At 46.7% G+C, this 13,357-nt stretch overlaps 1 protein-coding gene across 2 annotated transcripts in view; it reads right to left on the minus strand.

The window, feature by feature from the left end:
- LOC125332117 (BTG3 associated nuclear protein) overlaps positions 1 to 13,357 on the minus strand; it is a 115,648-nt gene that overhangs the window by 64,970 nt on the left and 37,321 nt on the right. The window lies entirely within an intron of this gene.

Consider the following 13,357-nt stretch of genomic DNA (forward strand, 5'->3'; position numbering starts at 1 on the left):
CACTGATAGTGCCCCACAACAAGTCTGATTGTAGGAGTACAAAACTGCCTCCTACTGAAGTAGGAAACTGCATAAAATGCCCTATAAAGGGAAAAAACATCAACTCTTTTAAAGCTCAGTTCAAAATTGACCCGAATCCAGTAAAAACACAACACAAAATGAGGATCCTCTGCAAAGTCACTCCCAGAACTGAGGCACTTTAAGAGCCACAGGATGCCCTTTGCAGCCCTCGGTGCTAAGTTGCCAAAGTGTTCCATAAACACGGCGAGGACTGGCTTTAAAACTGGGAATTTAACTGGGAATGTTGTGCACTGTCAGCTGCTCTGAGGGCCTTGAATTATTGCACACTTTCACCATTTCATCGTGAACTTCTGAGGGGTTTGGATTTTCCTAAGGCACCAACACTTGAGAGCAAACACCTCCTAATCCTCATGGCTGCAGAATTAAAAAAAAACCCTGAAAAATCCATGATTTGCCCATCTGAAAAAGAGGGAGAGGGATTTTTTATATGGACAGGACAAGGGGGAATGGTTTTAAACTGACAGGGGATGGGTTAGGTGGGATATTGGGAAGGAATTGTTCCCTTTGAGGGTGGGGAGGCCCTGGCACAGATTCCCAGAGAAGCTGTGGCTGCCCCTGGCAATGTCCAAGGCCAGGTTGGAGCACCCTGGAATGATGGAAGGTGTCCCTGCCCATGGCAGGGGTGGAATTAAATGAACTTTAAGGTCCTTCCCACCCAAACCATCTTAGGATTCTCTGATTCTATGAGATTTAAGCCCCCTAAATCCAAACAGAACTCTCTGAACATTTAACAGTCCCTAAACCTTCAGTACTTCTAAATTCAGATGTGCAGCGCTGAATGTGCCAAGGCTGCCTTGGATGCTTTTACTCTACAGGACAAAGCTTAAAGAATCTCTAAAATTCTCATTTTCCTTTCTCTACCCTGCAAAGTAAAAGAATCTTTTCCACTTTTCCACTTACTGGGCTTTCCATCTCACTCTCAGATGGGCTCCTAATCCTGTGAAGGACTTGCTTAAGCTGTTGTATACAGAATCTAAAGAACAGGATATGGGCTGCTCCTGCAAGACAAATGGTTTCAAGCCTGGAGCCACAAAATTCCAGGTTTGCACAACCTAAAAGCTCTGTAGTTTCCTCTAAATTACAAATGAGCCCAGAGTCCTGAAAGTCTGAAATTTGCAGGCTTTAACAGAGCCAAGTGGAGAACTGGATCTCTTGTGGCATCCTTTTTTAAAATAAAATTGATTTTTTCAATGCTTTCAGAGCAATTTGAAATAAAGGAGAGAGTGCACAGGAGGAAGGCACTGGAACCCAAAAATCTAATCCAAAAGTGCTTTAAAATCTCAAGACTTCTCACTTTTAAGCGACAGCAAGAACTCAGAGAACTTTACAACCCTGTGTGGTGTCTCCAAAATGGGCAAGGAGGGAAATGGGCTGAAATTCCCATGTGCTGCTGTGCAGGAGTTTCCTTTCCACAGGTGCCAGCATTTCACCCCTGAGCCCACCCTGCTCAGCCTCAGCCTCTCCCAGGGTGCGTTCCCAGAGGAGGAAATGCCCAGCAGGGTTTGCAGAGCTGTGTTTGAGCTCCTGCCCCACCCTCAGGAGCTACACAGGCGCCTAGGAGTCCCTCACAAAACACCAGCACGGGCTCTGAGGGGGCCTTTGGAGAAAAAAGCCCGAATTTCACTCCTAACTGCATTTTCATGGCTTTCGTGGTGTGTGCTGCCCTGGTCAGGGGCTGGACTGCAGGCAGGGAAAATCCCAGGGAAAAGCTGCCTGGCTGGGAATTTTAACTATTCCAGTGTAATCCATGGGATATTCCAGGATGCCACTTGGTTCAATCCATGGGATATTCCAGGATGCTGCTTGATTCAATCCATGGGATATTCCAGGATGCTGCTTGATTCAAAGAGAAATCAAAGCGATATCGATTATTCAGGACAGGAGGCTCAGGTGCAGTGTGAGGAACAGGCCGAGCACCAGAGTGGGACACAGAACATCCCCAAAAGTGCTTTATTGAGGGAAGGCAGGAAAAAACCCTCTGCAAACTACCCGAGGGCAGGGTTAGATGGGATATTGGGAAGGAATCCTTCCCTGGGAGGGTGGGCAGGCCCTGGCACAGGGTGCCCAGAGCAGCTGTGGCTGCCCCTGGATCCCTGGCAGTGCCCAAGGCTGGGTTGGAATAACCTGGGATAGTGGAAGGTGTCCCTGCCTGTGGCAGAGACTGGGATTGGATAAATTTTCAATCCCTGCATCCCAAACCATTCCACGATTCTCCCTCCTGATCCAACTGATCATTTAATCAGTGTGATAAGGAATGGCCAGAAGATGCTGGCAGAGACACCTCCATGGAGAGAACACAGCTCCAGAGGAAACCATGGAAAACAGACAACAACCTAACCAGGGCAGGGGCAGACAGGAAGATTTTGGCTGCAGAGCCCTAAAACATCAGGCACAGATTTACCAAACCAGGCATCCTCATTTCTTTCCCTTAATTCATGAAATTCCCAGTTGCTGTCAGAGGTGTCAAACTGCTTTTTACCACAACTGCAGACCCAGCCACGTGCAAATCAGGCCTGAAAAATTAACCCTAAAGCACAAAGATAATTGATAGAAAAGTGAAATTAACTTCAGGTGTAAAATCACTGCAGCTGCTATCACAAGCTAAAATGTTGTTTCACAACCAGCTCCTCAGCAAGACATTTCCTACCAGGAAAAATCTCAGCCTAACGGCAGTGGAGGAGTTTTCAAGCAGATAAAAAGTTCCCAGTGCCATTAAAAAGATGATTTACCTGCAGCAGAGAGAGAAATCCCCCAAACATGTGCACACAATAGCAGAGAAGTGGAGCGTGCTGACTCTGTTCCCTATCCACACACGATTCCAGGCAGGAGAGCTCCCAGCTGCCTCATTCCCAGCATGTCAGACACCAAACACGCTCAGAAAAGCAGGATATTGGAAATGAGACCTTTCACTTAGGGAAGGCCATAGGAGAAAAGACAGGAATGCTTCAGGGAGAAGGGATTTGACTTTTTTTGGACCATTTACTCTCCAAAGCAGCATCAAATATGGACATTTTACAGCGCAGAGCGTCCACGAGCCCCAGAACAACACATAAAAAATCCAGTCAGGAATAAAAATCAGCACTTGGACAAAAAGACAGTATTTTGGAAGACAAAAGAAGAATAAAAGCACAAGATTTAGATGATTTAAGACTGGCCGAGTGTGTTTTTAGGGATCTTTTCATCGATGGTGTCTCTAAAAAAAAAAAAAAGCGTCCTTGTTTTTAAACACTAAAGGCCCCAAATTTGCTTTTTTGGGGGAAGAGCCTCATTTCCTAAACAAAGCTTTCCATGAAAAACACACCAGGGACTTAAAAATAATTCAGTGATTTAATAAATGGCAGGAGTTTGGGTGATTTCTACAGACCAGAGAGATCCTGGCTGCAGCTTGCGAGACAAAAAGGGCTGCAAAGAGAATTCAGGGAGACACAGGGGGAGAAAAGGGGGAAATCAAGGATCAACATTCCAATCTTAGCAAGGAAAAGCTCAGGAAGAAGGAAAAAAATCAGGGAAATTCAAGTCAGCTTTAAAAGCCAACAGGTGCAGCATGCTGAGCAGTGCCTTCCACTGCCTGGATGAGAGAAACGGAGAGATTTGGGGGAGTTCAATTAAAATTTAAAAAGCAACACAACCAGTTCTGACATAAATCTTTCAATGGTTCTTAAAGGAAATAAAAAACCTTGGAAATGCAAAGGAAAAAAAAAGATTTGGTTTGGTGCAAACACAGAGATTGTGTCGGAAATGATTCAACGCTCCCAAATTTTTGGAGGATCTGATGTACAAAATAAGGAGAGAAAGGGTTGGGGTTTTCTAAAAACCAGGATTAATTATAAACTAAGGAAATCCCAGGAAAACAACGTCCCTGAGGAAGTAATCCTCTCTTTCTTAAAGGTCAGAAGTCAGGGAGCAGACAAAACAATCCCCACAAAACATGAAACTGTAAAGAAATCCAATTAAGAACAAATTGAGGAGGAGGAGAAGACATCTGTGAGATCAAAACCAGACATGAAATATCCATCCTGATCCCGCACTCAGAACCAGCTCCCAAAAAACAAACTCCACGTCAGGAGTTCCATGTGCACACTCTGAGTTTGTGCTGCTTCCCAGTCTCCACAAATCCCAGATTTCCTTAGAAAATTAAAAGGTAAATCAGTATTTTCATGGACTTGGCAGAGTTAGGCTGAGGTGGCCCAGAAATTCCTGCTGGTTTTGGTGCATTTGGAAAGATTTGGGAAAGTGCAGCACAGAATCCGACAGCCACGTGTATAAAATAAAGATTTATTTATATTAAATACAGAATCCAAGCAGATTTGGGTCACTGCTCCTTCATTTTCCAATTCCCTCTAACTTTTAAAATCTAAAGATAAGCAACAGGATGGCGAATTAATCATTTAAATGTGATGGACAGAATCCTTTTAAATTGACAGGAATATGATGGATACTACCAGAAACAAAGGCTTCAGCTCCTGCCTGCTTGGAGAGGAGAAGGGGCTGATTTTTGGGGGTTTTGGCTCCCAAAATTCATTTTTTCTCAGCAGGGTCATACATTTGGAGTCGTTTTGATTAAACCAAGAGCACGTGACAGCAAAATCTGCTGCTCTGAACACTGGGGGAGCAGAGGAAAAACTGAAGCACCTCTGGAATTCCTCCTTGAGCCTTCAGGCTTTGATTCTCCAAACCTCATCCAGGGCTTGCCCTGCCCATATTGAAATCATTGGAAAACAGGAATTGTTTACTCGTGTCACAGCTGGGGGGGATGATCTCCACAGCTGGGAGGCACTTCCCCCTTGGAAATTCGGGATGTTTCGGGTTTGGGATGCAGGAGGGGAGGGCTCATGGAAAACTCGGGGATGGCAGAGCCTTGGAGGCTCCTCCAATGTCACACGCCTGGAAATTCACCCTGTCAACAAAAATCACTTTCCATGACATTGCTCTCACCCACCACATCCAGAAAGAGACAGGAGGAGCTGTTGGGAACTTGGAGAGAGGGAGGAGGAAAAGCAAATTCAGCTACCAAGTCATTACTCTGTTCATTAATATTTATTTAGAATATTTGTCTGAGTTTTTCATCTTTAACAAGTCATAGATTCAGAGGAGATGAGAAAGTTTTAATTATTTTAAATGCCTTTGTTCTTCGAATTAAAAGAACCCTACCAGAACTTGCAAAAATAAAAAATTCAAGTTAATTAGGACCTAGAATTTCCAAATTCCACCAAGGAATCCTGTTCCAGAGCAGGAGAGCTCCTACACTCACACCTCAGCACCTCTCTGGAAACGCAGCCAGGCTATTTTTACCTATTTTACAACAAGCAGAACCCGTTTTATTCCGATTTATGGAAGGAGCCATCAGCATTCAAATATTGCCATCTAGTGGGGTGTCAGATTCCCAGTCTGGGAGGCTGCGAGTCGAATGGGAAGAAATCCCCCCAGCATGGAATTGTGCTGTGCCAACTCTTTCCAAAGGCTTGGGAAGGGCAGCAGGGGCTGTGTGAAGCCAGCAGGGAGTTTTCCTTGGCGGCACATGCTGGGCGCTTGCCATCCCCATGGGCTCATCCCAGTGGGATCATCCTGGGCTCATCCCAATGGGCTCATCCTGATGGGATCATCCTGATGGGCTCATCCCAGTGCGCTCATCCCAGTGGGATCATCCTGATGGACTCATCCTGATGGGCTCATCCCAGTGGGCTCATCCCAATGGGCTCATCCCAGTGCGCTCATCCCAGTGGGATCATTCTGGGCTCATCCCAATGGGCTCATCCCAGTGGGCTCATCCCAGTGGGCTCATCCCAGTGGGCTCATCCCAGTGGGATCATCCTGATGGACTCATCCTGATGGGCTCATCCCAAAGGGCTCATCCCAGTGGGCTCATCCCAGTGGGATCATCCTGATGGACTCATCCTGATGGGCTCATCCCAAAGGGCTCATCCCAGTGGGCTCATCCCAGTGGGATCATCCTGATGGGCTCATCCTGATGGGCTCATCCCAGTGGGCGCATCCCAATGGGCTCACCCTGATGGGCTCATCCCAGTGGGATCATCCCAGTGGGATCATCCTGATGGACTCATCCTGATGGGCTCATCCCAAAGGGCTCATGCCATTGGGCTCATGCCAGTGGGATCATTCTGGGCTCATCCCAATGGGCTCATCCCAAAGGGCTCATCCCAGTGGGCCCATCCCAATGGGATCATCCTGATGGGCTCATCCCAATGGGCTCATCCCAGTGGGCCCATCCCAATGGGATCAGCCTGATGGGCTCATCCCAATGGGCTCATCCCAGTGGGCCCATCCCAATGGGATCATCCTGATGGGCTCATCCCAATGGGCTCACCCCAGTGGGCCCATCCCAATGGGATCAGCCTGATGGGCTCATCCCAATGGACTCACCCCAGTGAGCCCATCCCAATGGGATCATCCTGATGGGCTCATCCCGATGGGCTCACCCCAGTGGGCCCATCCCAATGGGCTCATCCTGTGCTCATCCTGATGGGCTCATCCCAGTGGGCCCATCCCAATGGGATCATCCTGATGGGCTCATCCCGATGGGATCATCCCAATGGGCTCATCCTGATGGGCTCATCCCGATGGGCTCACCCCAGTGGGCGCATCCCAGTGGGATCATCCCAATGGGCTCATCCCGATGGGATCATCAACTCACAGCCAGCTCCAGGCATCTCCTCGATCCCTGTTTTAGCCCTTGGGAAAGGCAGAGCAGGAAGTTCAAAGGCAGGGAAGGAAAAGCTCTGCAGCTTTCTGGAATTGTGTCCCAGAAGTGCCAGCTCTCCCCGCAGGCAGCAGTGCCTTTTCCAGAGGGATGGAGGTTAGTTTGGGGCTGATCAGTCCATGCCCAGGCTGAGCTGCTTTTCCTCTCTCCAAATGTCAGGGATCAAATACTTCCTCGGACTCCGAGTGTCTTCCCAAACCACCCCACAAAAGCTCAGTTTTTACCATTTATAGGCTTTCAATAGCAAATATTTCTTGTTTGGAGCCTGCTGGAAGTTCAGGGGGAGGTTTTATTTCTGCCTGAGTGGCGGTGGGGAAGCAGCAGCCTCCTGTGCACGTGGGGAGAGCAGAGCACACCCTGCACCCTCTGAACCAGCCCTGAAGGGACAGCAGGGCTGGAGTGATTCCACTGCAGACAGTCAAAACACTGGGGAAGTTCCATGTGGGAGGAATCAGCCCAAGGAAAACAGCCTGGGTACAACAGGGACACAAAGAAGCCTCTGTTCCACTTGGAACTCCAGAGCTGGGGTGGATCTTCCGTGCTGATAAAGGGAAGCCTTGCACATCACACCCAAGACATGAGTTCTGAGCAGCCCAGTGCTCCTTGCTGACACCAGGGGTTGTTAATACAGGAATATCTAATCTAATAATGATAATCTAATATCTAATGACCTCTGAAATCCATGCAAACTCCCTGGATTATCGTTACAAAAACCAGCACTTAATTGAGTTCCAGCAGCTGCAGCAGTAACTTTCCCAAAGAGCCCATCTTCAAATTACCCAAGTTGCCCTTTTTTCCTTTATACCCTCCTGAAACAACACTTAAAGCCCCTGAAAAAGCTGCTTTTCTATGCCCAGCCTCACAGCACTGTTTTTAGCTGCCTCTCCAGCAGTGAAGACCTGCACACCTCAGCACATACTTGAACTACGTCTGGCCAAAAGGGAAAAAGCACTGAGGGATGGAAGGAGTGTGGAAAGAGATGGTCCAAGTGACCTCATACGTTCATTTTCTATTTTCTGGAGAGCCCAGGACTCACAAGTGCCTGACAGCACATCACACACATCAGTGGGGACTGACAGACTCCACTGCTGCTTTTCCAAGAATGGAAAATTTAATTCCTCCCTTGTATAATGCAAGGACAACAGGAGAAGTGTGAGGAGGGAAGAGAAAACACACCATTTCTTTTGTTTCCTCAAAATTGCTGCCTTTTTTTTTCAGTTTATTAACAGGGACTGGCCAGAAAAATAATTGAAATCAAGAGAAGTGCCCAGGAAAGAAGCAAACTCGGGGCAGCACCGAGTTCCAGCTGAAAGCAAGTGCCAGCATTGAATGCCATGGATGAGAACTGTGGTGCTGAGATAAACTCGGTGGGTTCTCCCATTATCTCCTCGCCTGGCCTCAAAAGAGGTTATCAGTGCCCTGCATGTGGCAGCATTTAATTGATTCACAAAGCAGCAGCTCTGTGGAACTGAAGCCAGACTTGTGCAGCTCTGAGGGAGACAAGGTGTGAGAGCAGCAGCAGCAGCACGAGGTCCTTCCCGAGGGCGCTGGACCCACAGGAATTAAAGCTCTTCAGAGAGGAGAAAAGCCCAACAGAAATGATTTCTTTCACTTCTTGCTTTTTAAAGACGTGCTGAGCTCTTAGACTTCACTCCTGAGGAGGGGAGAGGTCAACAGCTCTGCAGCCTCTCCTCTGTTCTGCCCCTGACAACAGCCAGCACTCGTGGCCTTCCCAGCAAAGCCCAGCCCCACTTTCCTGACCCTGCCATGGGGAGCAGAGCCCTGGCAAGGCTCAGAGTCCAGGTTCTGACCAGCACAAAGCTCAGCAGGACCTGCTCCGACTCCCCTCAGCTGCCACGGGCACGATGCTGCAGAATTGGGCAAATTCTCCTCTGCTTCTACTCAATCCTTCAACCTGAAATGAAACCTCTGAGCCATCCAGAGGAGGAGAAATGTCCCACAGCATCTGACCTGAGCAACCTGGTCTAGTGCAAAGTGTCCCTGCCCATCCAGGGCGTTGGGAAGGACTGATCTACATCCTTTCCAGAGCAAACAATTCCAGGGTTCTGTGATAACACCACAGGAACAGGCTGAAGTCGGTCTTTATTTCCCAAGAACTACAGCCTGTGGTATTTATCACTGGGAGAAGAAAATGTTGGCAAAAAGTATATCCAAGGACCACAGGATTAGCTCATCCATCAGACACAAACCACAGGACTCCTGTTCAGGCTACCATCGCTGGGAAGAGGAGTTATTATCCTGTATCATGAGGAAACAGCAGATGGGTTCAACAGCTCAGGGATCCTCAGGAAATTCCTGCGTTGAGCAGTGCCACGGTCCTGTTCCTCCAGACTATCCATGGCTGATCCCTGTCTGTAAAGGGGAGGGATTGAAACAACAGTTACTGATATCCTAATCACAGAAATCCATCAGCTTCTGGTGCTGATGAAATGTTAAAGACACGGGACAAAATGCCAATTTGGATCATTTTCCTTGAGGCTCTCCAGCATCTCCAGACGGAATCCAAGGTCTGGATGCACATCCACAACTGCTGACGTTCAGGATTGCAGCACGTAGGTGTCACACTTTTAAACCATGGGATGTTATTAAATACTCTAACAGCCAGTGACTTGTGGGACATTCAGAAATGAGACACGAGAAGCCCAAAATTATAAACAGGAAATGAAAGGAAGACAAAGAAAACGCAAAAAAACGGTACAAATATTAGGAAGGAAATGAGGAACAAGGAAAAATTGGTGGAATTAATAAAAATGCAGTAATAAAAAAGGCTTTTGGAGGTGGAAAAGTAAAAGAATAGAAAATACTGATGACATTTTGTATTTTCAGTGCAAACTGCAATGTTTGTTTAGAGCACCTGAAGGGAGACAGAGGATGGAGAGAAATGATTTACAAGGGCCTGGAGGGACAGGACACAGGGAAAGGCTTCCCAGTGCCAGAGGGCAGGGATGGATGGGATATTGGGAGGAATCCTCCCCTGTGAGGGTGGGCAGGCCCTGGCACAGGGTGCCCAGAGCAGCTGTGGCTGCCCCTGGATCCCTGGCAGTGTCCAAGGCCAGGTTGGACATTGGGGCTTGGAGCAGCCTGGGACAGTGGAAGGTGTCCCTGCCCATGGCAGGAGGTGGGACTGGATCTTCAAGGTCCTTCCAACCCAAACCATTCCAGAATTCCATGACAAACATCCCATAAACCAGCACCAGCCTGGAGTGCCTCACAACACAGATCCTCTGGTGAGAAACAGAGCTCAGTCCATCCATGAGAACTTCCTGCCCTTCCTCCGGTATTTCCAAGCAGGACAATCCTCGAGGAGGACAGAAATGTGACAGATTTGCTGTTTATCCTGTGCTGTTATTAAGCTCAAACTCTTCATTAAGAGCTGGAGCAGCAGTGCTGAGCTCCCCACACGTTTTCCACGACACCGGCGGCGGCTTCAACCGGCCCAACCTGCCTGGGCCTCAGGTGTGTGCACCAACATTTCTATTTCTGTTTCTCTCTCCATACATAAACTCATCTCACTGACATCAATTCCACAGCCAAATGTGTTTCCTATTAAGCAGCCGTGTGTGGGCTGCAGCCCCAGCACTGGTGTGTGGATTTTTGGGAAGCAGAGCCAGTGTTTAATTCCATTTGGCCTCTGCTGAGGACACAACTCCTTTCAGAGTGTATTAACATCTCTTTCAACTCCTGCAGTAGGAACAGTGCTCCCATCCCTCCTGGAAGCAATGTTTTATATAACAGCAACACCAAGCTTTGATGAGGGATTTCTTTCTGTGCTGCATTTTCGTGTCTTAAAAAGGGAAGTTATTTGGCATTTGAAGCAGAAAATGCACCATTCAGAGTTAAAAATCCAATTTGATCATTAGCTATCCCCAGCTAACACTTTGTTTTGTGGTATTTCAAAGACAGGGGTGTATTCTGGATGAAATTGAACGGAAAAACGGGAAAATTCACACTATGAAATAGTCTTGGAAGCAGATGGGAAAATTCACCAACATTTTTCACCAAGGTTTCCTCCCCTCTGTGAGCACGGGAGGGTTTGGGTGGGAGATTTATGTTTTTGAGGGGTTTTTTTTTCAGCAACGATCCTGTCCCTAACACGAGAGTTATTTCCATGTGCATAAATAATTCCCTGAGCAACAGATGCTGTCTGGAGCCAAAACAGGAATTTTGGGGTCCAATAACACAAGGTTCCTCTTAATGCATTCATGAATCTGGATCTCCTTCCTCCACCCGAGCACAAATTCTGCATTAAATTTGGAGGTTCTGCTCTTCCATCCTCTTGGAATAATTAACCAGAATTAAAATTAAAATTAACCAGAACTGACAAATAAGTGGAAAAATGATTGGTGAGAGTCTACAAAAAGCCACGGGCAGAGCAAGAGGCTTGCAGAGAAATGATACACAAAGTTACACACAACAATATGTATAAAATAGATACAAAAATATATTCTAAATAACTAATGTTCTTTTGCTTTCATTTAATTACTTAGATTGTAATTCATTAATTCATTTAATTACTTAGAATAAGGGCTACTGATAAATATTCTTCTCTGAGCTTCAGAACTGCCCTCTCCCTTTTTTCCACGGAAAACCATCTTTTCTATTACACTGTTTCTTGTAACTGCAAAATTCTGAATTTGGGAATCTGGTATTTTCCAACTCGCTCGTGGAAATTGCTGTAAAATCTCCAAAGAGCTAAACCTGTATTTTCTGCTAGGCACAGAAAATTACAGCTGAGGATGTTCTTGTATCGGATTTCACCAGCAAACGTCTCCATTTTTAGCAGGGCTGAGGTAATGAGCTATTTAATGACAGAGATTGTGTTTAAGTCATTCTGGTTTTTTGCCCAAAAACTCTCCTCAATACCACTGCCACCCCACAAGCAAATTCCTACCCCAAGTGAAATTTTAGACTTGCAAAGATAAACTTTCCTCTCCTCTTGTGGTAAACCTTTTGCAGAGCATCAAGAATTTTTAATAAGCACACATCTCTTCGTTTTCTATACTTTCTGCATATTATATAAAATACTTTCTCTATTAAACACAGATTTGCTTGGTGGTTTTCTTGCAGAAGAAAGAAAAAAAAGGATGGAATATCTTTCCACTGACAAACTGCAAGAAACTTGAAACGAAAGGAGAAATAAAATCCTTTCTATTTCCTTGGGCTCCTCTGGCTGTGATTGGCACAGGCCAGGCTGATGACATTGGATTCTTCATTTCTGTTTGAATTAAGGCATCAAAGCAGGAGCAAATCCCACTGTTGGGACCAGCACCGAGGGGTTCCCATGCCAGGGAAACTCGGGTTCGGGTCGATTTGCTGGGACAACACTTCATGGATGAAAACCAGATGTGTGTGGACTGGGAAAGGGGATATGGGATGGCAGGGCTCTTCCCAGTCAGGGAATGCAGGGATGGAATCATGGCACACGTGAACTCAGCGGGAGTTTTGCCACTGAGCTGAGCATGGGCACCATCCCATCCTCGAGAGCTGAGTCCTCCACATTCCTCACCAGGCTGCTGGAATCCAATTCCACTCCCACTTAATTACTCCCAGTGATGACAAATGAGGTTATTAAGTGAAATCATCATTTCTGGAGCACTGTTCTTGCTGTTAAATTTGCTGCTCCATCAACTTTTCGTGTGTTTTCTTCACTGGTTGCCACAGGATTCTCTGTCCTTGATGGTAGCAAATCTCAAGAAGCATCAACATTTCACTACCCAAACCAGTCATCTCTGGCCAGATCCACACAGGGTCTCTTTCTGCCAGAAATCCCCGGTTTTTTATGGCCTGGCTCCCAAAAGAAAGCAACACAGCAGCCAACGTTAGGAAGGAATGAAGTTGTTTCAGATACCTGGATCCCAAACCGTGCTCATGCCATCAAGTCAGACACTGACTGCTGCTCATGATCCCCTGCTCTCACATCTGTGCCATTCCAGACCTTCTCCAGCTGCAGGGATCACTTCCATAATCCGATTTCGTCACGGTCAGAATGCCTCACAGCAATGACATAATCCCCAGCTTGAGCCCTTGGTCACATGGACACATTCCTTCCCCATGCTCACACTGGCAAACATCTCATCTTCCTCCACAACCAGTCACAAACTGACCCATGTGATTTGTGCTCTCACATTTAAGGGATGGGGAAAGAACTACCTGGGAACTGCTTTAACACTGGAGCAAGATCCATTTCTTAGTGTTTCTAAAAGCTCCCAACGAAAATCCCTGTTTTAAAAAAGCACAGGAACAGCATCAGTGACGCTGATGAGATCAGCAGACAAAAACGCTTTGGAGAGCAGCATTAATTTGAATTACCATCTCTCTTAAAAACACATATTTAATGTACTTGTAAAAGAAGCCTGAGGTCCTCTGCTTCAGGTAAATAATGAAGCAAAAATTGCCCTAATGCAGCCACCTGAGTGGGTTGGATTTGGTTTCCAATTTCCCCAAAATAGCCTGAAAACCACTGGAAACAACAGCAGGTCAACAGGATGTTTCCTGCCACCATCAAACACCGTTCACACACTCCCTTCCCTGTAACTA

This window comes from Corvus hawaiiensis, chromosome 12, assembly GCF_020740725.1.
Source record: "Corvus hawaiiensis isolate bCorHaw1 chromosome 12, bCorHaw1.pri.cur, whole genome shotgun sequence".
Lineage (NCBI taxonomy): Eukaryota > Metazoa > Chordata > Aves > Passeriformes > Corvidae > Corvus > Corvus hawaiiensis.